The sequence below is a fragment of the Lepidochelys kempii genome, chromosome 16 (assembly GCF_965140265.1).
Source record: "Lepidochelys kempii isolate rLepKem1 chromosome 16, rLepKem1.hap2, whole genome shotgun sequence".
Classification (NCBI taxonomy): Eukaryota; Metazoa; Chordata; order Testudines; family Cheloniidae; genus Lepidochelys; species Lepidochelys kempii.
The window spans coordinates 7,158,851-7,183,479 of NC_133271.1; the positions used below are offsets into that span (position 1 = coordinate 7,158,851).

A 24,629-nucleotide genomic window follows, 5' to 3' on the forward strand; every position below is an offset into this window, starting at 1 on the left:
AGCCCACATCCCCAGATGGAGCCCACACCCCATCCACATCCCAAATCCCCGCCCCAACCCAGAGTGTGCTCCTGCACTCCCAACCCCTTGGCTCTAGCCCAGAGCCCCTTCCTGCACCCCAACTCCCTGCCCCAGCCCAATGAAAGTGAGTGAAGGTGGGGGATAGCAAGCGAGCAATGGAGGGAGTGGGGGCTGGGCCTTGGAGAAGGGGCAGGGCCTCAGAGAAGGGGTGGAGCCTCGTGAAGGGGGCAGGGCAGGGGCAGGACAAGAGTGTTAGGGTTGCCAACTTTCTAATCCCACAAAACCAATCACACACATTTAATATGATGTTAGGCTACAGATCCAGAAGTATGCTGTCCAGGAGACCTTTTCCTCAAGCAGAGCTGCTCCCAGTGGGCATAGAAGAGAATAATGGGGGCTGATTGTTGCAAGGAGTTTAGTTAGGAGCTAATCCAAGGGCCATTGACATCAATGATCTTTGTATCAGATTCATGTTTAACAGGAGGCATCAGAAAGTTGGGAGATATGTATTGCAATCCTTCCTTCATGCAATAGGGTCCTGAGGATGGAATGAACCATTGCTAGATCAAGAACTCAACAAATGTGTTCCTACCACTCCACATTCTTGCAAACAGAAGGGAAAAAAAGTTAGGAAAATTATCCCTTTAAAAAAATCAACGATCAGGCATATGCCAACTAAAACACAAGCCACTTCTCAAAATTGAACTTGAGCTGCAAAGATCTTGTTGGATATCATCCAATGACAGCAAAGCAATGAAGAGATAGCTGGAATGAAGTGCAGGATAAACAGGCCTGTAGCCACAATAGTCTGAAGATTAATGGGATTTAGAATGAAACATTGTCACAAATCTCAGTTTTCCCATAACTTGGGTTACAATAACAATGTTTTAGTCTTGCATATTATTAAAAAGAAAAGGATTACTTGTGGTACCTTAGAGACTAACAAATTTATTTGAGCATAAGCTTTCATGAGCTACAGCTCACTTCATCTATATCTCACGAAAGCTTATGCTCAAATAAATTTGTTAGTCTCTAAGGTGCCACAAGTACTCCTGTTCTTTTTGCGAATACAGACTAACACGGCTGCTACTCTGAAACCTGTCATCTTGCATATTATGTTAACTTTTGACTGAAACTTCTGCCAATTTCAGTTTCTCTATCCTTACAATATTTTCACACACACACACACAATCTTGCAAACTCCCTTAGCTCAGTTGTCATGCAGAGACAATGTAGGAGCAGGGCCAGCTCTAGGTTTTTTGCCACCCCAAGCAAAAAATTTGCCACCCCAAGCTCCGAGAACGCAACTGCCCAAGGAAAAAAAGAAAAAGGGTGGCGGGAATGCTGCCCCTGGAATTGTGCCCCTGCAAGCACGTGCTTGCTTTGCTGGTGCCTAGAGCCGATCCTGTGTAGGAGCATGCTACTTTCAGCACATAGCTCATTGCCATTCTTATAGGCGCTGCCTTTGTGGAGATAATAGGAAGGAGATAACTAATGCAGAATCAAACAATAACTTATCTCTAGGCTCCCCCCTCTGCTGGCACAGGATTGAGGCTCTCCATAAAATATACTTACCATTTTTCAAGTAGCTCTACTAATTACTGAGCTCTAGAGATACACTTTGCATATGCCTCTTGATACGAAGAGAGATTCATTATCTCCAAGGAATTTCTCAGTTTCTTTCACAGAAGAGCATCATACAGCAAATGCAGTGGGGGCCGGGGGAGGAGGTGGTGTTTAATAGGTAGGATTCATCATACAGCAAATGCAGTGCGGGGAGGGGTTAATAGGCTGTATTCATCATTTGGCAAATGCAGTGTAGAGGGAGGGATAGTTAATAAATTGCTTTCGTTATACAGCAAATGCAGTGCAGGGGTGGGTTAATCGGTTGCATTCTAGCCCCAATGACCCTTTGCTTGTGTAGCTCACACCTGCCAGCCCTGTGCATTTTTGCGCTGCCTGTCAGGTGATACAGCTACTGAATGTTGCTTAAATTTAACCTATATAAAGTAAAATTAAGCTTCTCTAAAAATGGTGTGACTGAGTTGCTGAAATAAAGAAAAAACACCCCAATTGCCAAGGCCCCAGTGAGATTTGAACTCACGACCCCTGGTTTACTAGACCAGTGCTCTCACCCCTGAGCTATGGAGCCTCTTTGTATGGTATAGTTTTCCCCTAACAACAGTGTACAATAATCATTTTTCATCACTACACTCTATGCAATTGCACAAAACCCAGGCTGACTGAGCTTTTACTGTGTTACAGTTAAGTTTTAAACCACACTTTCCTTTACTATACTTTTACCAGTTTGCCTGGTACTGAAGTTAGGCTTACCGGTCTGTAATTGCCGGGATCACCTCTGGAGCCTTTTTTAAAAAATTGATGTCACTGTAGCTATTTTCCAGTCATCTGGTACAGAAGCTCATTTAAATCATAGAACCATAGGACTGGAAGGGAGCACAAGAGGTCATCCAGTCCAGTCCCCTGCACTCATGGCAGAATTAAGTATTATCTAGATCATCCCTGACAGGTGTTTATCTAACCTGCTCTTAAAAATCTCCAGTGATGGAGAATCCACAACCTCCCTAGGCAATTTATTGCAGTGCTTAACCACCCTGACAGTTAGGAAGTTTTTCCTAATGTCCAACCTAAACCTCCCTTGCTGCAATTTAAATCCATTGCTTCTTGTCCTATCCTCAGAGGTTAAGAAGAACAATTTTTCTCCCTCCTCCTTGTAACAACCTTTTATGTACTTGAAAACTGTTATCAGGTCCCCTCTCAGTCTTCTCTTTTCCAGACCAAACAAGCCCAATTTTTTCAATCTTCCTCATATGTCATGTTTTCTAGACCTTAAATCGTTTTTGTTGCTCTTCTCCAGACCTTCTCCAATTTGTCCACATCTTTCCTGAAAGGTGGTTCCCAGAACTGGACACAATACTCCAGTTGAGGCCTAATCAGCACAGAATAGAGCGGAAGAATTACTTCTCGTGTCTTGCTTACAACACTCCTGCTAATACATCCCAGAATGATGTTTGCTTTTTTTGCAAAACTGTTACACTCTTGGCTGATATTTAGCTTGTGGTTCACTATGACCCCTGAGATCCCTTTCTGCAGTACTCCTTCCTAGGCAGTCATTTTCCATTTTGTATGTGTGCAACTGATTGCTCCTGCCTAAGTGGAGTACTTTGCATTTGTCCTTATTGAATTTCATCTTACTGACTTCAGACCATTTCACCAGTTTATCCAGATTATTTTGAATTTTAATCCTATCCTCCAAAGCACTTGAAACCCCTCCCAGCTTGGTATCATCCACAAACTTTATAAGTGTACTCTCTGTGGCCTTGTCTAAATCATTGATAAAGATATTGAACAGAACTGGACCCAGACCTGATCCCTGCAGGACCCCACTCATTATGCCCTTCCAGCATGACTGTAAACACTGATAACTACTCTCTGGGAATGGGTTCCCAACCAGTTATGCATCCACCTTATAGTAGCTCCATCTAGGTTGCATTTCTCTAGTTTGTTTATAAGAAGGTCATGCGAGACAGTGTCAAAAGCTTTAGCTCTTCTCCATCTCTAATTTCTATGGACTAGATTGTGGCCTGGATTACATGCATAATTATTTTAACAGGTCTTCCTTCAACCTTACAGCAATGATTGGGATTAATATATAAGAGCTTGACCAGGTAGAACAGAAAGTCCCCTTGAAGAAATGTCTCCAATTTGAGGAACACAATCATGCAGGTTTCTGTTTGCCCCTCACAAACCCAGTGGAGAGCAGACATAACTTGCATAGGACCATGCAGGACAGAAAAGAAGGCATAGCCACCTGTGCCTGAGTGATGAGTCAAGAGCAGCCAAAGAGGACACTGAGTTCCATAGCTTCTAATAGGAAATATTGTCAAATGTGTCCAGAACATACATCAATCCTAAGAGCCAAAAGGTAGCTCAAAATGAACTGCATCAAATCTCTGTGCTGCATAATTTCATGTCACTTCAATGTAGAAAACAACTCCTCTTGGAAGAAATATCTCTAGACTGTTCTCAATGGTAGCAGATGACAGAACAAGGAGTAATGGTCTCAAGTTGCAGTGGGGGAGGTTTAGATTGGATATTAGGAAAAACTTTTTCACTAAGAGGGTGGTGAAACACTGGAATGCGTTACCTCGGGAGGTGGTAGAATCTCCTTCCTTAGAGGTTTTTAAGGTCAGGCTTGACAAAGCCCTGGCTGGGATGATTTAACTGGGAATTGGTCCTGCTTTGAGCAGGGGGTTGGACTAGATGACCTTCTGGGGTCCCTTCCAACCCTGATATTCTATGATTCTATGATTCTATGAAATCAGAATTAAGTAATGCTGTGCATTTTCTTCCTCCCATCATAGAAAAACATGTCTTCCCATCAGGTGGGCAGAACAACTTCTTGGGCCTTTGTTACCCACACCAGGACCATGGAACTGTCTGTAGCACTTGTACAGAAATACATCAAGTTACCCAGCATGAATCCAAAGATAGAAACCAGTGTTTGACAAACGTGAAGAAGCTAAAAGCCAATAAAACTGCTTTGTACAAATACTGGAAAAAGAAGCCCTGTGAGAGCACATGGTAACGGCAAATGTCAGTAGAATTATCCTCAAACTGTCCCAAACACAAGCATGTAGGAAACATGTGCTCAGAGTATAAGTGAAATGATCCAGCTGGAAAAGCATGTATGGTCTTTGAAAAACACTGGATTGGAGAAGAAAATAAGGCGAATGGCTTGGTACAATTGGTGTTCAGACGCCTATTCAGACAATCACCTGATTACAGTGCGTGGGTTTCTGAAATCTCATAGATAAAAGGTAGATGCTTCTTATAATGGAAAAGGAAGCTGTTGTTAATAGGAAAGGGTCACTGGCTTAATATCGTGATGAAAAGCTCATTTCACTGTTTTTCTGCTTGAATTGTTTTTCTGTAACATTGTCTATCAACTCTGATGGTCTCTGAGGCTGTTCCTACCTCCCCTTTTCCTGCTAAAACTTGTGATTCTGAATGCTGGTGCCACTCCGCTGGCAGAGCTCTTGGGTAGATAAGAGGTCAGCAGCCACCCATGCTTTCAGCCCTGCGTCATCCGACCCTGCTTACAACAAGTCTAGATGACAAGGTGGTTAAAAAGGCCAGTAGCTGCCAATACTTTAGGGTTCCTACAGTTCCCATCACTGGAGTGTCTGTGCTGGGAGAAATTTCAGGCAAAAAAGATGAGTGTAGGTCCATGTTGCTGTGCACCTTAGGGCTGATAGGTAAATACCACAAAAGTATGCTGTGACTAGAGTAGTGAGTGAGTTTCCTGGCCGGACTATTAGAAAGGCTGCATGTCTTTCATGAAGGTCATGGAAGACACACAGAGATGGGTAGGGAGCCTGCCAGCCCCGCCAACCCTCTTTCCCACCACGAGCAGGGGCCCCAGACCACACACTGCCCCCCGTCTTCCCCATCACCAGAAGGGTCCCAGGCCGCCTGCCACTGCCTGGTGCCCCCTCCCAGCACCAGCACGGGCCCCAGGCTGCATGCCACTGCCTGGGTCCCAGAACCAGCCAACCCCCCAGCACCTCCAGTGCCCCGGGACCACCCCCCAGACCACCCCCATAGAGTCATGACCTACCCATGACTTTTACTAAAAAATACTTGTGACGAAAAAGTAGCCTTAACTATTACAGCTACATAACTCAAATGATTAAACTGTGCCCTGACTCATGCTCTCCCTGTCCTGGCAATCGCCATTGGGAGTTATCTGCTGCACTCACAGTGTTAAGGGTACTGTACTGAATGGTGGAGGAATGAGGTGAAGTGGCATGGAATAGCTCTGATTCATATGAGGCGATCTGGGCTCAGTGTGAGGAGCGTGAGAGAGCTGTGACTGTGACACGAGGAGATCTGGGGGTTAGTTTCAGGAGCGTGACAGAGCTGTGAGTGTGACATGAGGAGATCTGGGGCTTAGTGTGAGAAGCATGACAGAGCTGTGAGTGTGACACGAGGAGATCTGGGGCTTAGTGTGAGGAGCGTGACAGAGCTGTGAATGTGACACGAGGAGATCTGGGGCTTAGTGTGAGGAGCGTGACAGAGCTGTGATTGTGTCATGAGGAGATCTGGCGCTTAGTGTGAGGAATGTGACAGAGCTGTGACACGAGGAGATCTGGGAGTTAGTATGAGGAGTGTGACAGGGCTGTAACTGACTCGAGGAGATCTGTGGCTTAGTGTGAAGAGCATGACAGAGCTGTGACACGAGGAGATTTGGGGCTTACTGTGAGGAGCGTGACAGAGCTGTGAGTGCGATACGAGGAGATCTGGTGCTTAGTGTGAGGAGCATGACAGAGCTGTGACACGAGGAGATCTGGGGCTTAGTGTGAGGAGCGTGACAGAGCTGTGATTGTGTCACGAGGAGATCTGGCGCTTAGTGTGAGGAGCGTGACAAAGCTGTGAGTGTGACATGAGGAGATCTGGGGCTTAGTGTGAAGAACGTGACAGAGCTGTGACTGTGTCACGAGGAGATCTGTGGCTTAGTGTGAGGAGTGTGACAAAGCTGTGAGCATGGCACGAGGAGATCTGGGAGTTAGTGTGAGGAGCATGACAAACTGTGAGTGTGACACGAGGAGATCTGGGAGTTAGTGTGAGGAGCATGACAGAGCTGTGATTGTGACACGAGGAGATCTGGCACTTAGTGTGAGGAGCGTGACAGAGCTGCGAGTGTGTCACAAGGAGATCTGTGGCTTAGTGTGAGAAGCATGAGAGAGCTGTCACACGAGGACATCTGGGAGTTACTGTGTGGAGCGTGACACAAGGAGATCTGGGGGTTAGTGTGAGGAGCGTGACAGAGCTGTCACTGTGAGATGAGGAGATCTGGGGGTTAGTGTAAGGAGCGTGACAGAGCTGTGACTGTGATATGAGGAGCTTTCGTCTGAGTCCCACATGTGTTGTCAAAAGAATGAGATGCATGAGTACTTTGAGGTCCCAGTGTGCATCATTTCAATACAGAAGTGTGTCATGTGTTTCAGTAGCAGGAAATGGGGGTCTTTTTCCCCCATTTTTTGACAGCAGTGAGGTGGTATATGGGAGCAGGATGTGAATTTAGCAAGGGGTAGGAGGAAACATTGGGTTAGGTGGTATCCTGTGCGCAGTTGTGAAAGGGTTGTAAAAAGGGTATGAAGTGGTTGTTAAATTTGACAAGGAGTAGACTCAGTGTTTGAGCATAAGGTTAGTACAGGTAGTGATGAGGCACAGTGTTAATAGGGTGAACAGCAGGAGCATAGCAGGTGCACTGGAGAACTATCAGCATCAAGACTGTAGGAAGAGCCATACAGAGGCACCTCCCTCCAACCCCAGAGTGTCTATTCCTCTACTGATAATGCTAGGCTATAAATTCCAGGGTTGCACCTTTCATTCACCATCAGAGCACAAGATGTTTGCTAGTGAGATCTGCATCCTTTTCAAACCAGGGGCAACCTGTTGGATTAGCTGCTCACACACTGTGGGGCAGAATCCTCAGCTGGAGTGTCTTTTCATAGGTCTGTGATGTACCCCATAACCTCTTATGAAGAAGAGGTAGGGATAAACATTCTGGATACCTACAGCTGGTCAGAAAATGGAGGTGGGCTTCCCATGGGTGAAAATAAACATGTGTCTTTTTTGAAGAAATTTGCCATGCAAAATTTTGTCGCTTCATCAAAAAACATACATGCAAATATGAAAAGCATTTAGGGTTTTAGCAACTGAAAACCAAAAGTATTTGGCTGAGAACCACCAACCCCTCCAAAAAACTGTCGAGATTTTGGTATTTCAACACAAAATCAAAAATATTAAGGAAAACAGACACTTTCAGCAAAAATTTTCATTTCTCAAAAACTCCAGTTTTCAGGTGAATTAAACTTTTGACAGAAAATTTCCACCCAGACCTGCTGGTCACGGCTCCCCTGTTCTGGGGCTGCTCGATTGAGGAGAAGCTTTCTGCCCGTGCAGCACAACAAGCTTTGCAGAGTAAACGTCTGACCTATAAGTCTGCCCAGCTAGAGCCTGGAGTTGAGTTTTATGTTTAATATGGAGTCTTGACTAAAGCTTGTATAAACGACAGCTAATGCAGAAGCTACAAAGAAACCAATCCTGGATTTCCTTCATGCAAACTGGCCTGGCTCTAATTCAGTAGAATTAAAGCTACCACGAAGCCTGCTCTTGATTTGTGATTTCACTATCAGCTGTGATGGAGTTTAGCTGAATTTAGGACCGAGGGAATGGCAATGGTTTCCATTACAGGAAACACTTCATTACTGTAAAGTACCAAAGTTCTCTCCTAGTATTTGTATATGACACGTCTTCAGTACTGGGATCTCACTAATAAATGACATGTGAATGGGACATTTAACTGGGCTGTTGATATAATGCTACTTGCGGGGGTGGGGGGGTTAACTGCTGAAACAGAACCCAAATCTCCTTTGCATAGTGATATATGAGTGACACTGTCAATTGTTCTTCTTTGAACCAAGAGAAGATCAAACGCGCTATGGAACTGCTAGTGCACTGAAGGAGGGTCCACCCAGACACTGAGCCCAGGTCTACACTATACATTTACTTCAGTCTAACTACATCGCTCAGGGGCCTGAGAAATCCAACCCCCTGAGCGACATAGTCAGACTGACCGTAACCCCCTGTGTAGACAGCGCTGTCGGAGGGAGAGCTTCTCCCGCCTACATAGCTACTGCCTCTTGCCGAGTTGGAGTTATTAAACCACTGGGAGAGCTTTCTCCCAACAGGCAGTGCCTATGGAAAAGAACAAAGTCATTCTGTTTACTTTCCAAAGCTAGAAATCTTCATCATGGAGCAATGGTCTGTTGCAATGACATGACTGATCACACCACGGCAGAGGAAATCATCGTGTGTGATGACCAAGTGACAGTGATTCAGTATACCGCTGTTTGATTCTGTTTGGCTTTAGAAAACAGACACCTTATGTGAGACAGCTAATCAGGGACCACCACTTCATTAATAGAAATACATAATTGAAAGCATGCTGAACATTTATACAGAGCTGGTTTCTGAATGGCTGTTTAATTAAAACTATTACTTGAAAATAAAGTGCAGTCAGATAAAAACATGACTGGCTGTCACACAGTCTAGGTAGTATCATTTACACCTGTAGGAAATCTGAAGATATTCTGCAGCATGTGTGATCTGATGAATGGAGAGAGAAAACATCCTTTCTTCTCAGCTTTTCTGCTCCTTTATTAAAGCCCAAGATGATGATGACAGACAGACAGAAAGCATTACATCATTTCAGCAACCGGAAGCTAAAACTAGACTAAAGAAAACCGGAAATTAGGTACGCATTTTAACTCTAAAGACAATTAACTGTTGGAGCAACTTATCAAGGGGTATGGTGGATGTGATGGGTCCCCCCCAGGGTGCCACATGGAACTAGGGTACCACTGAGCCCTCTGATTCACTGGCCTGGGCTCCCTCTCAGCACTGTGCTGCTGTGACAAGCTATAGACAGCTGCTGGTCCTACACTTCCACCAGCATTCACACTGGCAGGGACACACCCAGCTGCAGTTACATGCAGGCTGACGAGCCACTGCATGAACCAACAATAGAGAGGCTACAGCCAAAATAAACCCCAGGCCCCCAGCCTAGGACCCCAGAGCTGTAACGTCCTGCCCGGATCAAAACCCTGACCAGTATGAATTTATTACCCGGTTTGCCTCCCCATCAATATGAAGAGGAATATACACAATCTGCTTGTGTTAAACCAAGCTGAGATTTTCCCCAGACACTTCAGTCAAAGGCACACTAGTTTAGATTAAAACATAAAACTAGTTTATTAACTACAAAAAGATAGATTTTAAGTGATTATAAATGATAGCAAAGAGATCAAAGCAGATTAGTAAATAATCAAAATCGTAAACTAAGCCTAAAATACTAGAATGTTTGGATATGAATTAGCAATTTCTCGCCCTTACTGCTGATACAAGCAGGCTCACAGATTCTCAAGGCACAAGCTGCCTTTGCTTTGTAGCTTGTGATCCCCATCCCCATTCTAAGTCCTTTTCTTTCAGAGCTTCTCCCCTGCGTTGAGCTGTGGGGAGTGAAGAACAACAGAGGATGTCACTCCCGACCTTACATAGCTTTTCCAAATGGCGGGAACCCTTTGTTCCAAAAACGGTTCCCAGCCCCGTTTGTGGAAAAATACAGGTACCCAAAATGGAGTCCAGAGTCATGTGGTCTGTCACATGCCCTTGCAAAGTCATAGTAGCCATTACTTACAGGCAGTCTGAAGGGGGCAGTGTGGTCTAGTGGATAGAGCAGTGAGGCTCAAGGGCCCAACTTCTACTTTAGGTGTTTAAGTCCAACATTTAGGCATCAGCGAGAGTCTCAAAAACCTTCACTTGGCTACTGCCTAACCCAGGAGGCACCTAAGTCTCTGCTTGCAAAGTCCCACAGGCTGGCAGCTATGTAAATCTATGATGCTGAGTAATGCAGTGGCTAGAGTCCTTAGTTAAGATGTGGAAGACCCACGTTTGAATTCCTGCCCTGTCCTTTTGTGGAGCTGGGATTTGAACTTGGGTCTCCTGTAGCTCACACGAGTGCTCTGACCACCAGGCTGGTGGGTATTCAGCTCTTGTTATGGCTTGCTCTTGTTATGGCTGTTTAACTTTGTATGAAATAGTCATTGGGCCAAAGAAAGAGTGAGATTGATTCTATAGCTTGGTGGTTTGGCTACTCAGCTGGGCTGTGGAAAAACGAGGTTCAGGTCCTTGCTTCACTGGATATTTCATCATTTATACAAAGTGGAGCAGCTTCAACAGGCAAGAGTGAGGAAGTTCCACCCCAGGCAATGCTACAGTGTGATTGTCGTGGCACTCACCTGGACTAGAGCACACCCAGACTCGAGTCCCTGCTTTAAATCAGGGATGTGAAAACAAGTCACCCCCACCCCAGGTCTGTGCCCTAACTGCTAGCCCATTGTGGGGTTGGGTCTCTCTCTGGCTCTTCGTGAGAAAAGGCTGAACTGGCATAAGTGCCCAACTGCATGACAGAGTTCACAGCTGTGGATTCATAGACTCTAAGGCCAGAATCGACCATTGTGATAATCTTATCTGGCCTCCTCTTTAACATAGGCCAGAGAACTTCCACCCAAATAATTCCTAAAGCAGATCTTTTAAAAACACATCCAATCTTGATTTTAAAAAATGGTCAGTGATGGAGAATCCACCCCATCCCTGGGTAAGTTGTTGTTCCAGTGGTTAATTACTCTCACTGTTAAAAACATACACCTTATTTCCCATCTGAATTTGTCTAGCTTCAACTTTCAGCCATTGGATGATTTCATACCTTTGTCTGCTACACTGAAGAGCCCATTATCAAATATTTGTTTCCCATGTAGGTACTTGTACACTGTAATTAAGTCACTCCTTAGCCTTCTCTTTGTTAAGCTAAATTGATTGAGCTCCTGGAGTCACTGTAATATGATGTTGTGGTAGCCATGTCAGTCCCAGGATATTAGAGAGACAAGGTGGGAGAGGTAATATCTTTTATTGGACCAACTTCTGTTGATGAGAGAGACAAGCTTTTGAGCTTACACGGAGCTCTTCCCAACCTGAGGAAGACCGCTGTGTAGCTGAAAAGCTATAGTCTGCTACTATAAGGCATGTTTTCTAATCTTTTCATTGTTCTCGTGGCTCTTCTCTGCACCCTTCTGGAGCTGTGGACACCAGATCTGGACACAGGTAGCACCAGTGCAAAATACAGAGGTAAAATAAACATTCTACTCCTACTTGAGATTTCCCTCTGCAATCCTCCAGGGCTCGCATTAGCTCTTTTGGCTACAGTGTCGCACTGGGACCTCATGTTCAGCTGATTATCCACTGCAACCCCCAAGTCTTTTTCAGAGTCTCTATTCCCCAGGATAGAATCCCCCATTCTGTAAGTATGGCCAATATTCTTTGTTCCAAGACGTTTACATTTAGCCGTATTAAAACACATATTGTTTGCTTGTGCTCAATTTATCAAGCTATCCAGATCGCCCTGTATCACTGACCGGTCCTCTTCATTATTTACCTCTCCCCCAATTTTTGTGCCATCTGCAAACTTTATCCTTGATGATTTTATGTGTCTTTCAGGTCATTAAGAAACGTGTTAAATAGCGTAAGGCCAAGAACCAATTCCTGCAGAACTCCACTAGAAACACATGCATTTGATTATGATTCCTCATTCACAATTACATTTTGAGACCTATTGGTTAGCTAGTTTTTAATCCCTGTAATGTGTGCCGTATTAAGGTTATATTGTACTAGTTCTTTTTTTTTTAAAAAAAAATGTCATGCAGTACCAAGTCAAATGCCTTACAGAAGTCGAAGTATGTTACATCAACACTATTACCTTTATCAACAACCTTGTAATCTCATTAAAAAAAAATCATGTTTGTTTGGCAGGACCTAAACCCATGCTGACTGGTATTAATTATATTACCCTCCTTTAATCCTTCACTGACTGAGTCCTGTATCAGCAGCCCCATTATCTTGCCCCAGATGGATGTCAGATTGACAGGCCTATAATTACTTGGGTCATTATCCCGTTTACCCTTTTAAAAACAATTGGCATGACATTAGCTTGCTTCTGGTCTTCTGGAACTTCTCCAGTGTTCCAAGACTTATTGAAAATCCGCATTAACAATCCAGTGAGCTCCTCAGCCTGCTGTTTTAAAAACCTTGGATGCAAGTTATCTGGAGCTATCAATTTCAAAATGTCTGATTTTAGTCGCTGCTGTTTTAACATCCTCCCGAGATACTAGTGGAATGGAAAGAGTGCTACCATCACCATATGTTGTGATGACATCCTCAGTTTTGTTCCCAAATACAGAACAGAAATATTTATGGAACACTTCAGCCTTGTCTGCAGAATCCTGGCTGGAGAAAGTTTCCTCCCTTTTGTTGGCTATTTAGATGGCTCCATGTGCAGCATGCTGGCTTTTGAGAAATGCTTTCTTAGGTGCCGAACTCTCCCCCTAGCCTGGGTGTCTAATTTGGGACAGTGCAGCTACAAGTTACATGCTGCAATGCTGAGTGTTTTGAGGCCAACTTCCTTTGTGGCACAAGACCTGGATTCCAGTCCTAGTTCTGTCCCTTGCTCAAAGTCAGGCAAGTCATAGGCCTTCTTTGTGCCTCAGTTTCCCCACATGTAAAATGAGGATAATGATAGTGGCCTCTTTTGTAAAGTGCTGTGAGATCTATTGATGAAAGGCACTATAGAAGAGTTAGGTATTAGTCTTATGTTGTATTGTTACTAATCCACCTGTTATGCAGGGTCATCCAGGAGGTCAGAGGGACCCTCCTAGCCTGAAATTGTATGACTCTATAAAACCAATTTTCAGCCCCCCAAACTCCCTAAAGAAATCTTTTTCTCTGCCTGACGCTTTGCATGTGGAGTCATCAGCCAGACAGGAATGTTACTGGCAATGGAAAAGTGTATGATTGATCAAATGAGGCGGTAAGATAGTAAAGTAGGAGATTAGAACATTTTTCCAAAAACTGATTAAGCCTCTTGCTGCAGAAGCTCCTCCTTGTATTCTCGCACCCTCTCTGACAGCGCCATTTCTGGAATATTGTCTGGTTCCTCATTCCAGCCGCTCTGCTGTGTGCTCGGAGACCAGCCCAGTGTGTAAAGCTGGTCTCATGTGACCTTTGACCATCTCCAGGCTAGTGACAATTGCAAGTCGGCCTGAGCACAGCACAGTGTGTAGCTGCTAAAGCTGGGCTGGCACAGGGAGGCTTTGGGGATCTGAGCCAAACGGCCTTTCCAAGGATTTCCAAGAATACATTGTGAGCGTAATACTTGGTATTTTGGGGGTTGTATTTATAATTAGAAAAAAAACAATTAGAAAAAGCACAAAACTCTGCTCAGAGGCAGATGATCCTGTCTTTTTGAACAAGGAAAATGAGCATTTTACTGACACCAGCATTGAAAAGAAACCCCCAATGAAGTCCTCGAAAGCCAGCTAAGCTTTGATGGCTCCCAGACTAACGCCTGTCACTGGCTCCCTTCCAACAAGTGACACCTTGGAGTTTCAGTTGCTCAGAACCAACAGGGGAAGATGGCCATTCTCTTAACCCATTAGAGACTGCAGCTCTAGGACACACATATCAGGCAGCACTTTGAGCAAGGGGATGTGGCTGGGAATAGTCCTAACTGGACTGAAATTCTACTTCATTCTATACTTGTAGTCTCCTGCAAAGGCAGCAGGGAAGAGATGGAGGGGGCAGGAACCCAGGGGTAGAACTTTCAGGCTTTGGCCGCTGTCCTTTTCCGGATACAGCTGGCTGGATTTACTTTAACAAACAATTAGAAGAGGGAGAAGTCCTTTTTAATTACTTCTCCCTACCCCTGCATTGCTATTCACTTCCACTCACCTCTTTAAGCAATTGGTGCAATGAAAGCAGCATGGTCTTATATGGACAAATAATAAAATAAATATTCATTGAATAATTTCCTCCCAGCATATTCTGGGTTTCACTGAATAGTTGATTCAATAAGTAGTATTTGGCCATTGCCCCGGTGACATCATGCAGACATTTCTCAGGTCGTGAGTAACAGTGAGCACTGGTTCTTCCCACTGCAGAAGGCTGTCATGGAGATGTCTCAGTGCCTGGACTGTCTTGGTTGCTAACAGGTCCCTACTTGTGTTTTTAATGGTCTCCAGGGGGATTTGGTCACTGATGAAGCATCTGGGTGAACTGAATGATTTTTTTTTTTACAAGGCCATCCTTGGATTATTTGGCAGCCTGTAGAAATTTCAGCATCTACCAATCCTTCCAGATGCAGGTCGTCTAGCTGTGTAATGACCTCATGGTAGACTGATTAATCCAGTGCACTTGGGTCTCCCTGTGTTAGCCTGCCACAACTGTTTCACTTCATGTACAAGTATAGGGGAAACTGGAGATGATAAATATTGGGCTCCATAGTGTGCACTGTTCGGGCGTGACACCAGCATGGCTGGGGCATTAATAACACGTCATGTGCTGTACAGCTTCATTGACTGCAGTTGTTCCTTCTTGCACACACTTGCTCCTGGCCCTGGCCGGCAAAGGTATTTGGCAGGCTGCATTATACATATATTCTAGCTTTTCATAGATAGGAAGATGCAGTCTCCAGATGGTGTCTCATTGCTGCTTGCCCATTGACTCTCAGGTCTACAATGGCTAGGAAAGCCCAGATCATACAGAGTGCTGGGGAAAGGAGCCAAGGGTTAGATTCACAAGGACTGAGGGTACATTTACACAGCAAAAAAACACACCCAAAAAAACCCATGGCAATGAGTCTCAGAGCCCAGGTCTACAGAGCTCATGCTATGGGACTAAAAATGGCAGTGCAGAAGTTCCTCCTCAGGCTCTAAGACCCACCCACACTTGCTGGGCTCCCCCCTGAGTGGCAATGTTTGACCTGCTATTTTTCATGCTGTAGCATATGCGCCTTGAGCTCAAGTCAGTTGATCTAGACTCAGATTTGATGCCATGAGGGTTTGTTGCAGAGTTGACATATCTCCAGGTGCCCTGCAGCCTAGTGGAATTCACAACCCCAACTCAGAGGCCCTGACTCCCTGTAGAAGGCCTGGGGAGAGGTGAGCACCTGTAAATGGATTCGCAGACGCCAGCAGGAAATGCTGAGCAGAGGGGTGAGGCTTTTGCCCCACCCATCCCCTCAAAGGGAGTTAGACACGGAATTTAATTATTAATACCCAACAGGAGAGGTAGAAAACAGCCACCTGCAAATGACCCATAATCTGGGGGTCAGGGCCCAAGGCAGAAGTTTAAATCCCTGCTCAGCAGTAGGCAGAGTGGGAATTGGAACCTGCATTTTCCACGTCCTGGGTCAGTGCTCTGACCGCTGGGTTATAGCATGTGTGCACATGTGCACGTGTGCGTTTTGTGGGGTTAGGCATGTGCTAGGCAGGCCCCCAGACAAGCTAGGCAGGGGAATACCTAGTTGGTAAATCCCATGGAGCTTAGGCATACATCAGGTGCCAAGCTGCTGGAGTGTCAGGACTCGGGCAGCTGAGTCCGTGCCTCAGTGTCCTGAGCCACTAATGGTGGAGAGAGAGGAGCCTGCAGGGTTAGGTGGCAGCTGAGTGGGGGTCTGGGGAATGACAGTGGTGCCTCAATGTTGGACTTAGACACCTACGTCTGCCCTGTGACTCTAGCCCTAAGTTACTGGTCCTGGTGACTGAAATCCTCTCTCTGTGCACACAGCAGGTGCCAAACGAGATAGGGCTACCTGGCCCCTCAGGATAGGGTGGTGAAAGGCAGAGGCCACTCAAGTCAATCTGCTGCCCTAGGCAAAACATCAGTGTGTCACCTCCCTCCTATTCCCTTAGAGAAAGTGACTAGGGAAGTGTTATTTACCCATTCCCATAACACAAGAACCAGGGGACACCCAATGGCATTAATAGGCAACAGGTTTAAAACAAACGAAAGGAAGCATTTCTTTACACAGCGCCCAGTCAACCTGTGGAACTCGTTGCCAGGGGATGCTGTGAAGGTCAAAAGTATAACTCGGATCAAAAAAGAATTAGATACATTCATAGAGGGCAGGTCTATCAATGGCTGGTCAGGGATGCGACCCCATATTCGGGACGTCCCTAAATCTCTGACTGCTAGAAGCTGGGTCTGGACGACAGGCATTGGATCATACAACAAAATGCCCTGTTGTGTTTTCTCCCCCTGAAGCACCTGGCATTGGCCACTGTTGGAAGACAAGATACTGGGCTAGAAGGACCCAGTATGGCTGTTCTTATGCTCTTAGAAGTTTGTGACAGGAACCTGCACCTCATCCACCACCTCCCACCTTCTGCTGGATTCCATCACCCCTAGGGCTAGGGACCTGCTCCCCATCTGCTCCCTACAACCCTCCATCCCCAAGGGCTGGGGACCCCCTTCCCAACCACAGCCATTTCCCCTGGAGCTGCTCAATTCAACTACAGTAGGACCTGGATACCCCACGCCCTCCTCAGTCTGCCCCTCAGCTCATCCTAGCCCTCAGACCTGAAACCCCCAGTCAGACCTCCGCACCTTTCCAGATGAGTTCCTTGCTGTTGGGCTGGTAACACAGGATGGCTACAGTGAGAGTCCAGGGCAGCATCTGGGGCAGGGCCAGGGGCTGCCTAGGCAGCAGAGCCCATGGGGGCTGGGTTTAGAGTGGCAGATGCAAGCTGGGGAAAAACAAGGAGCCGAGCAGGTCACTCCGCTTGTAGCTGAAGTCCCGCCAGCGCTCACAGTGCCACCAGGAGCAGCCCTGATCTGCTCAGTGCCAGAGCCATGGCTGTGATCCTACCTGGGAATGGAGCAGCTGGGGAGAGGGTGAGATTGCTTCCCTGGCATCCTGGCAGGGGCTGCTTCTTGCTTCTTGGAGCCTCATCTGGCAGCCCTCCCCTCAGCTCCCACCACCCATGGAAGAAACCGGGGGAGATCCTGGAGATCTTCAGAAATCTGTCACCCTACGCAGCTGCCTAGCTTGCCTATGTCTAGAGTGACCTCTGGTGGAAGGGCTGTTTGAGCAAGATCGCATGATGAAGTAAGGCAGCTATGAGTATTTTAAGAGAAATTGATGTAAAATTATAAGGCTTGACATATATCTACATGTTTGTTTGTAATAACAGGAAACAGAGACATGATACAGAGAGACAGACAACGCCTGAGAGCATGGCCACTGGGGATGATGATTATGATTCAGAAACAGATGATCGTGGTAGCATAAGTGACACAAGTGACATTTTTTGCCTTTTTCACTTGTAAATTATTGCAACGAGGAATTTAAAACCTACTCTTTTATTTGCTTTTGACAGACCTCTTCAGAGGGTGAAGTGGATAAAGAGAACTGACCTTGGGAAGAATAAACCTGATATGCACATGCTGGTTTTACATGAAGCGAGACTTTAAAACAAAGATTATAGAAAGTAAGGGACAGACCAACAAAGCTGTAAAGAAGATGTTATGACCAAGATTGTTAGGGCTGTAAAACATTTACAATTGCTTGTCAGGTTAGTTCTTTGATAACCGTCTAACCTGTGTAATAGACAAACCCATTCAACGCCACCAAGATCGTATGTTTTAGGGGTGCACAAAAACATTTCACTAGCTTAGATGCATTTCTTCTAAATCGAACGTGGCACAGCCTCTAAATATTATGGTCACAGGCTACAAACTGAATGGGCTTAACTTGACCACTGAAACTGTAACTAAAGATATCAAAATGACCAGGGAGGTAGAAGCTGCAGCATCACTTTTGAAATAAAGATGGACCAAAATAAATACGGTCACTTTAGGTCAGTGGTTCTCAACCAGGGGTATGACTACCCCATGGGATATGCAGAGGTCTTCCAGGGGATACATCAATTCATCTAGATATTTGCCTAGTTTTACAACAGACTACATGAAAAACACTAGTGAAGTCAATGCACATTAAAATTTCATACAGACAATGACTTGTTTATGCTGCTCTATAGACTATATCAATTTTTCTCAGCCTGTGGGGTTGTGATTTATTTTATAATTTTGTGGTAAAAATGAGAAAGTCAGCAATGTTTCAGTACTAGGGTGGCTGTGACACTTCTGTATTTTTTTGTCTGATTTTGGAAGCAAGTCGTTTTTAGGTGAGGCGAAACTTGGGGTACGAAAGACAAATCAGCCTCCTGAAAGGGGGACAGTAGTCTGGAAAGGCTGAGAGCCACTGCTTTAGGTGGCTGACTTACATTTTTGGTTCTACAGGAAATGATTAATTTTTTAAAAAAATTCAGAATTGCCAGCAAACTGAAAAATCCATGATTCACCCAGTTCTACTTAGCACGCTAGTCCATGATCAGCCAGGTGCAATGAGAATAAAGAACGTGTCCCTCCCCATCTGGTGAGTGGAACCTGGGTGAAAGGCAGGGATCTTGGTTATCATGCCATACAGAAACACCTTCTACTGCTTGCAAGCAGGGGTACAGCAGCCCCCCCCGGGCTTGAGGTAGTAATAACAACCAATGACGTGCTTTCTGCTTTCAATGCCCCCACTATAAAAATTGTTCTAGTACCCCTGCTTGTGAGTATAGTGTAGCCAAGTGGCAGGGCCTCTTTTCCCCTCTAGCCTTCAAGCAAATAGAGATCAAAGGAGCCATTTGCATCTTTTTATCTTCACATCAGCCAAAGGCAGCTTGCTGTGCTGAGGTTAGAATGCTTACCCGGAAAGGAAAAACAATAAATGTAAAATAAAAGTACAGTAACTCCAAGCACTGATCAGTGGTAAAAAGGGTAGAGCAGGAGTAATTTCCAACTGAAAGGAGGTTTTCTGGGAAATTTCGCCAAGGGTCAGAAGCGAAGCTTAGCAGTGTTCAACTCCCTGTTACTGAGTCCACCTCTAGAAGAAGCAGGCTGTGATCACCCTGTAGTTCAGGGGTCAGCAACCTGTGGCACATGTGCTGACTTTCAGTGGCACTCTGTTGCTGGCCTGGGGTTCCGTCCGCTGGCCCCCTGCCAGCCAAGGTCCCTGCCGCTGGCTCCGCTCGGCCCACTGCCTGCCTGGATGGACAGAACCCCAGGCCAGCAGCGGGCTGAGCGGGGCTGGGGCCGGGACCCCGGCTGTCAGGGGGCCGGTGGATGGAACCCCAGACCAGCAGCAGGCTGAGCCACTCAGCCCGCTGCCGGTCTGGGGTTCCGGCCGCCAGCCCCTTGCCAGCCGGGGTTCCGTCCGCTAGCCTCACTCAGCCCGCTGCCGGTCTGGGGTTCCGGCCGCCAGCCCCTTGCCAGCCGGGGTTCCGTCCGCTAGCCTTGCTCAGCCTGCTGCCGGTCTGGGGACATTGGAAAACTCAGCAAGGAAAAGCAAGGGCAAGGATCACACTAAACTGATAAGATCTGCATTTTAATTTAATTTTAAATGAAGATTCTTAAACATTTTAAAAACCTTATTTACTTTACATACGACAATAGTTTAGTTATATAATATAGACTTATGGAGAGAGACCTTCTTAAAATGTTAAAATGTACGACTGGCACACAAAACCTTAAATTAGAGTGAATAAATGAAGACTCGGCACATCACTTCTGAAAGGTTGCCGACCCCTGCTGTAGTTGCATACAATCCCTGGCCAACAGTGACACATAAACTTAATACAATATGGTCCCCAAAGATATTGCATGTGGTTCCAATATCTGTCACATCTTCTAGTTAGAAGAAAAGCAGTGTAGCCTCCAAAATGGCTGCTTGTTAAGCTGATGTACCTGTTCTCCTGGGCATGTGTTTGCCTTGCTTTGGAGTCTAATTGTGGTAACTTTGCTGCCTTTTGCACTGTACCTCTCTGTTTGATGAATTATGGAGAAATGCAGCGGGCTCTTTTAAAAGGATTCACAAACCTTTGCACGCAAGTTGCTTAAAGAAACACAGAGGAGTGTTATTTTCAAAAAAAAAAAAAGAAAGAAAGAAAGAAAAAGAAAGAAAGAAAGAAAGAAAAATTACACCAGCAAGACTTGAACTCACAACCCTTCTTCTCCATAGTCTGACTTTGTCACTCCCTTGCAATATGTTGCAGCTACAAGTATCAGGGGGTAGCCATGTTAGTCTGTATCCACAAAAACAACACGGAGTCCGGTGGCACCTTGTTGTTGCAGATACAGAAGATCACCACGGACCCAAGTAAGACCTACAGACCTAACTTGCATCTGACAAATGCCCCAGGATTTTCTCAGTGTATAGTGTATAGGAATAGGGTAGTGTACTTTTAAATAGTTTTAAATATCCCATTGCCTTCTGCCACAGGTCAGGGCAACTGCACCTGTACTCTCCTCTATGGCACACCAAGTGCACCCACACTCAGCCTGACAGGTCCCCAGATGTTACCTCTCTTGGGTGGAGCCCCGCGTGTCACTCCCTTCTGACCAGGGTATTTCCAAGCCAAACAGTTCCCTGCCTTCATTGTTTTATTCCCAGCGCAGTCTGCCTAAGCAGGCCTGCTTGTTTTCTCTTCAGAGACGGTTATTAGGTGTAATTGCTACAGTTATAAGATACCTAACAGACCGTCCTATGCAAGCCTATTTTATTCTTAAGGTAAAAGCAAAAGTTGTGCACCCAGGAGTCAGAGCTTGAGTGTGGAATGTGATGAGTTCTGTGCTAACAACTTCTGCCCTTGGGGCAGGGAGTTGGTTTATAAACAGAGGCAGGGTGATTAAGATAACAAAAGGCTTGTCATACATTAAATTAAGGATCGTAAGATGATCTTGAAAACATTCCCAGGCATTCCAGTTAAAAGATAGGAAACAAAGAGTAGGAATAAATGGTCCATTTTCAGAATGGAGAGAAGTAAATATAGGTGTCCCACCAGAGGCTTGAACTGGTCTTGGATTAGTGCTGTTCAATATATTCATAAATGATCTGCAAAAAGGGGTAAACAGTGAGGTGGTAAAGTTTGCAGATGATACAAAATTATTCAAAATAGTTAAGTCCAAAACAGACTGCAAATAGTTACAAAGGGATCTCACAAAACTGGATGATTTGTCAACAAAATGACAGATGAAATTGAATGTTAAATGAAAAGTAATGCACATGGCAAAATATAATCCCAACAATACAAACAAAATGATGGTGTCTAAATCAAGAAAGAGATTCTGGAGTAATTTGTAGTACTCTGGAAGCAGTATGTTTCCAGAGTACTGCAAATTCATAAGAATCCTTCTCACTGTGCCTGTACCATCCGGAACTGTGGAAGGCTCATTCTCGTGCTTCAGAAGACAAAAATTATCCCCAGTAATCACTGGGACAGACACAACTGAATAACATAGCTGTCCTTAACATGCATCAAAATAATACCAGTGAACCTAGATGTAAATAAGATTGCTGACAGTTTGGGGGTGAGGGATAGTTCAGTGGTTTGAGCATTGGCCTGCTCAACCCAGGGTTGCGAGTTCAATCCTTGAGGAGCCATTTACGGATCTGGGGCAAAAATTGGGGATTGGTCCTGGTTTGAGCAGGGAGTTGGACTAGATGACCTCCTGAGGTCCCTTCCAACCCTGATATCCTGATTTATCCAGAAAGCTACAGTGAGACATAATGTCTTTAAACTGGGATGTTAGTGGAGACAGCTTGTAGGTGACTGCAATGATCTTAATATACTGTAATTCATGATCATGTAATTATGTCATTCATAACAATTCAATCATTATTAAAGTAGTAAAGATACCAATGATAGACACATTCAATAACTAGAATATGAAAGAAATGTATAAATATGCTGAAAATAGCCTCCCCCCAAAACTGAGAGAGTGGCCCCCTCCCCCAAGACACTCACCTCTTCAAAAGTACCCACCAACAAAAACAAAAGTCAGCGCCTATACCTCTGGTTCTCCATCTTCTAGTAGGTCCAAAAGCACCACACTTCTTTCACTTTCTTTCTACTTGCACCATACAAATGGACCTTTCCTTTAAAATGTTGAACACACTACCCGGAGGTGACTAGCAGGCCAAAACCATGCCCTGGATAAGAAAGAAGTTACAAGCTCATTCAGTTTGTGTTGATTGGTTTCAGTGAGTGTAATCTGTAATTGAACAAAGTGTTAATCCTGTGCTCTAACTGATAACATGCTGGAAGGACTGGCCCAGAGGTGGAAAGCATGATATGTACTGTACACCCAATCAAATAAAAGCTTGAGGGTGCTTGGCATGTACGGATCTGATCTGTGGAGAATTAAGGCACCTGGAAATCCATCATGGGTTTGGGAGGACACCCTTTGCTGACGGACATATTACCAGCTTTGCCCAGGGCTTGTGCAACACACAAGCACTATCCAACCTTGACTGCTTTTGCTTTTCCATTGCAGCAATCTCATCGTGGTTCCACTGTAGCGTCCTTTCTCCTCTGCCGTTCCTTTTAAATTAAGTCATGTAGGTGTTTTGTTGGTGACAGAAAAATAAATGTGTCTGAACAAAATCATTGGGCCCCAGTTTTACTGGATGAGAGGGAAGTAGTGCAACTCCTTCTTATAAAGGGCAGGTTGGACAGAGGCCGCTCTCGCCATTCACATCCTTAGTGACTTGAATGGAATTACTGGGGCATAACGAAGAGCAGAGTACGTGGACATAGCTGACAATAAACCCACAATGGCTGTGATCATCCCCTCTTTGTGAGTGCAGCGGCCAGCACGACTCCACTAGAATTGTGTCATTCTAGAAAAAAGGGGCACACATGGCAATGAGCCATTATAGGAAGCAAACACACCTGGGAGTAACCTGAAATCAATAAATCTCTGCATGAGCGCAGACATGGCTGGCATCTTACTCGGTTACAATCAGTTAGAGTTATTGGCCCTTCATGCTGTTTAAGAACAAAGTCATGGGGTGGTGGCAATTTTGGGATTCTGTTTGTTTTACGTCATATTCCTATATGATAGGAGTCACTATAAGTGTCTGGCCACTGGAAGGAAATCGCTGGTGTCTTGTCTTTGCAGTATAAATCAAATTCATTAGTAGTTCAAATCACATGAAAAATAAGCACACATAATTAATGAGTGGCCAGTTACTGTAAGTGCTGGAGATCCTATGTCTATTCTCTCTCTGTGATGGGATCCCTGGGGTACAACCTGGAACCATGGGACTGCTGTGCCCCCTTAACTCTCCAGCCTGGGCTATCTATCACAATGGTATGCCAGTGACAAACAGCAACCCCCTCCAGGTGCTGTTATCTCTTAGCCATCAGCATATGGAGCCTCACACCCAGCTAATAGCATGAAGGCTCACTAAGCCACTCATGAATTATACAGAGAGAGGCACCAGTCAATCCTCCAGCTGCCAGTCTTGCATCCCAGAAATATACTGTCTTACACTGCTCAAGACTTCCTTGGACAGTGCAAGCTCATTAATTAGTTCACCACTTCAGCAAAGGAAAGCGGACATGCACCAGCCTTTGTCATTTGAGCCAAGATTCCCCAAGTACTTCAACTAAAAACACACTGTTCTAGATAAAATATAAAACAGTTTTATTAACTACAGAAAGATGGATTTTAAGTGGTTATAAGTAACAGGCATAGAGAACAAAGTTGGTTACATAAGAAACAAAAATAAATTTGCAGTCTAAATTCTACAGACTAAGCAAGATTTGAATCAAGCAGACTCTCACCCTAATATAGGTTACAGGCAACTCACAGTTCTCAATACACAGACTGAATCCCCTTCCCAGCCCAGGTCCAATCTCCCCAGTTCAAAGTCTTTGTCTTCCAGATGATCTTCCAGGTGTTGAGATGGGGGAGGAGAAAGGACAAGTGATGATGTCACTTTCCCTCTTTTATACTTTCTTCCAGCTACTAGAAAGATGTTTGCTGTGACGTGCAGGTGAGGCAGTCCTCACTGCATATGTGCCCCCTCTAAGGAGCCTCTGGAAGAGTGGATTCCTCTTGATGGACCTTTAATGCCTGCCTGGCTAGTGATGGTTGCCCTTTTGTCTTTACTGAAAGGCCAGCTCTGGGCATAGAATCATAGATGATTAGGAAGAGACCTCAGGAGGTCATCTAGTCCAACCCCCTTCTCAAAGCAGGATGAACCCCAACTAAATCATCCCAGCCAGATACTCACC

The 24,629-nt window shown here is 45.2% G+C and overlaps 1 non-coding gene across 1 annotated transcript; it reads right to left on the reverse strand.

Annotated features, from left to right (window-relative positions):
- Positions 1–2,100: 2,100 nt before the first annotated feature.
- On the reverse strand, positions 2,101–2,173 carry TRNAT-AGU (transfer RNA threonine (anticodon AGU)). The gene has a single exon. It is a non-coding gene; the product is annotated as a tRNA-Thr (tRNA).
- Between the last annotated feature and the right edge of the window lie 22,456 nt (positions 2,174–24,629).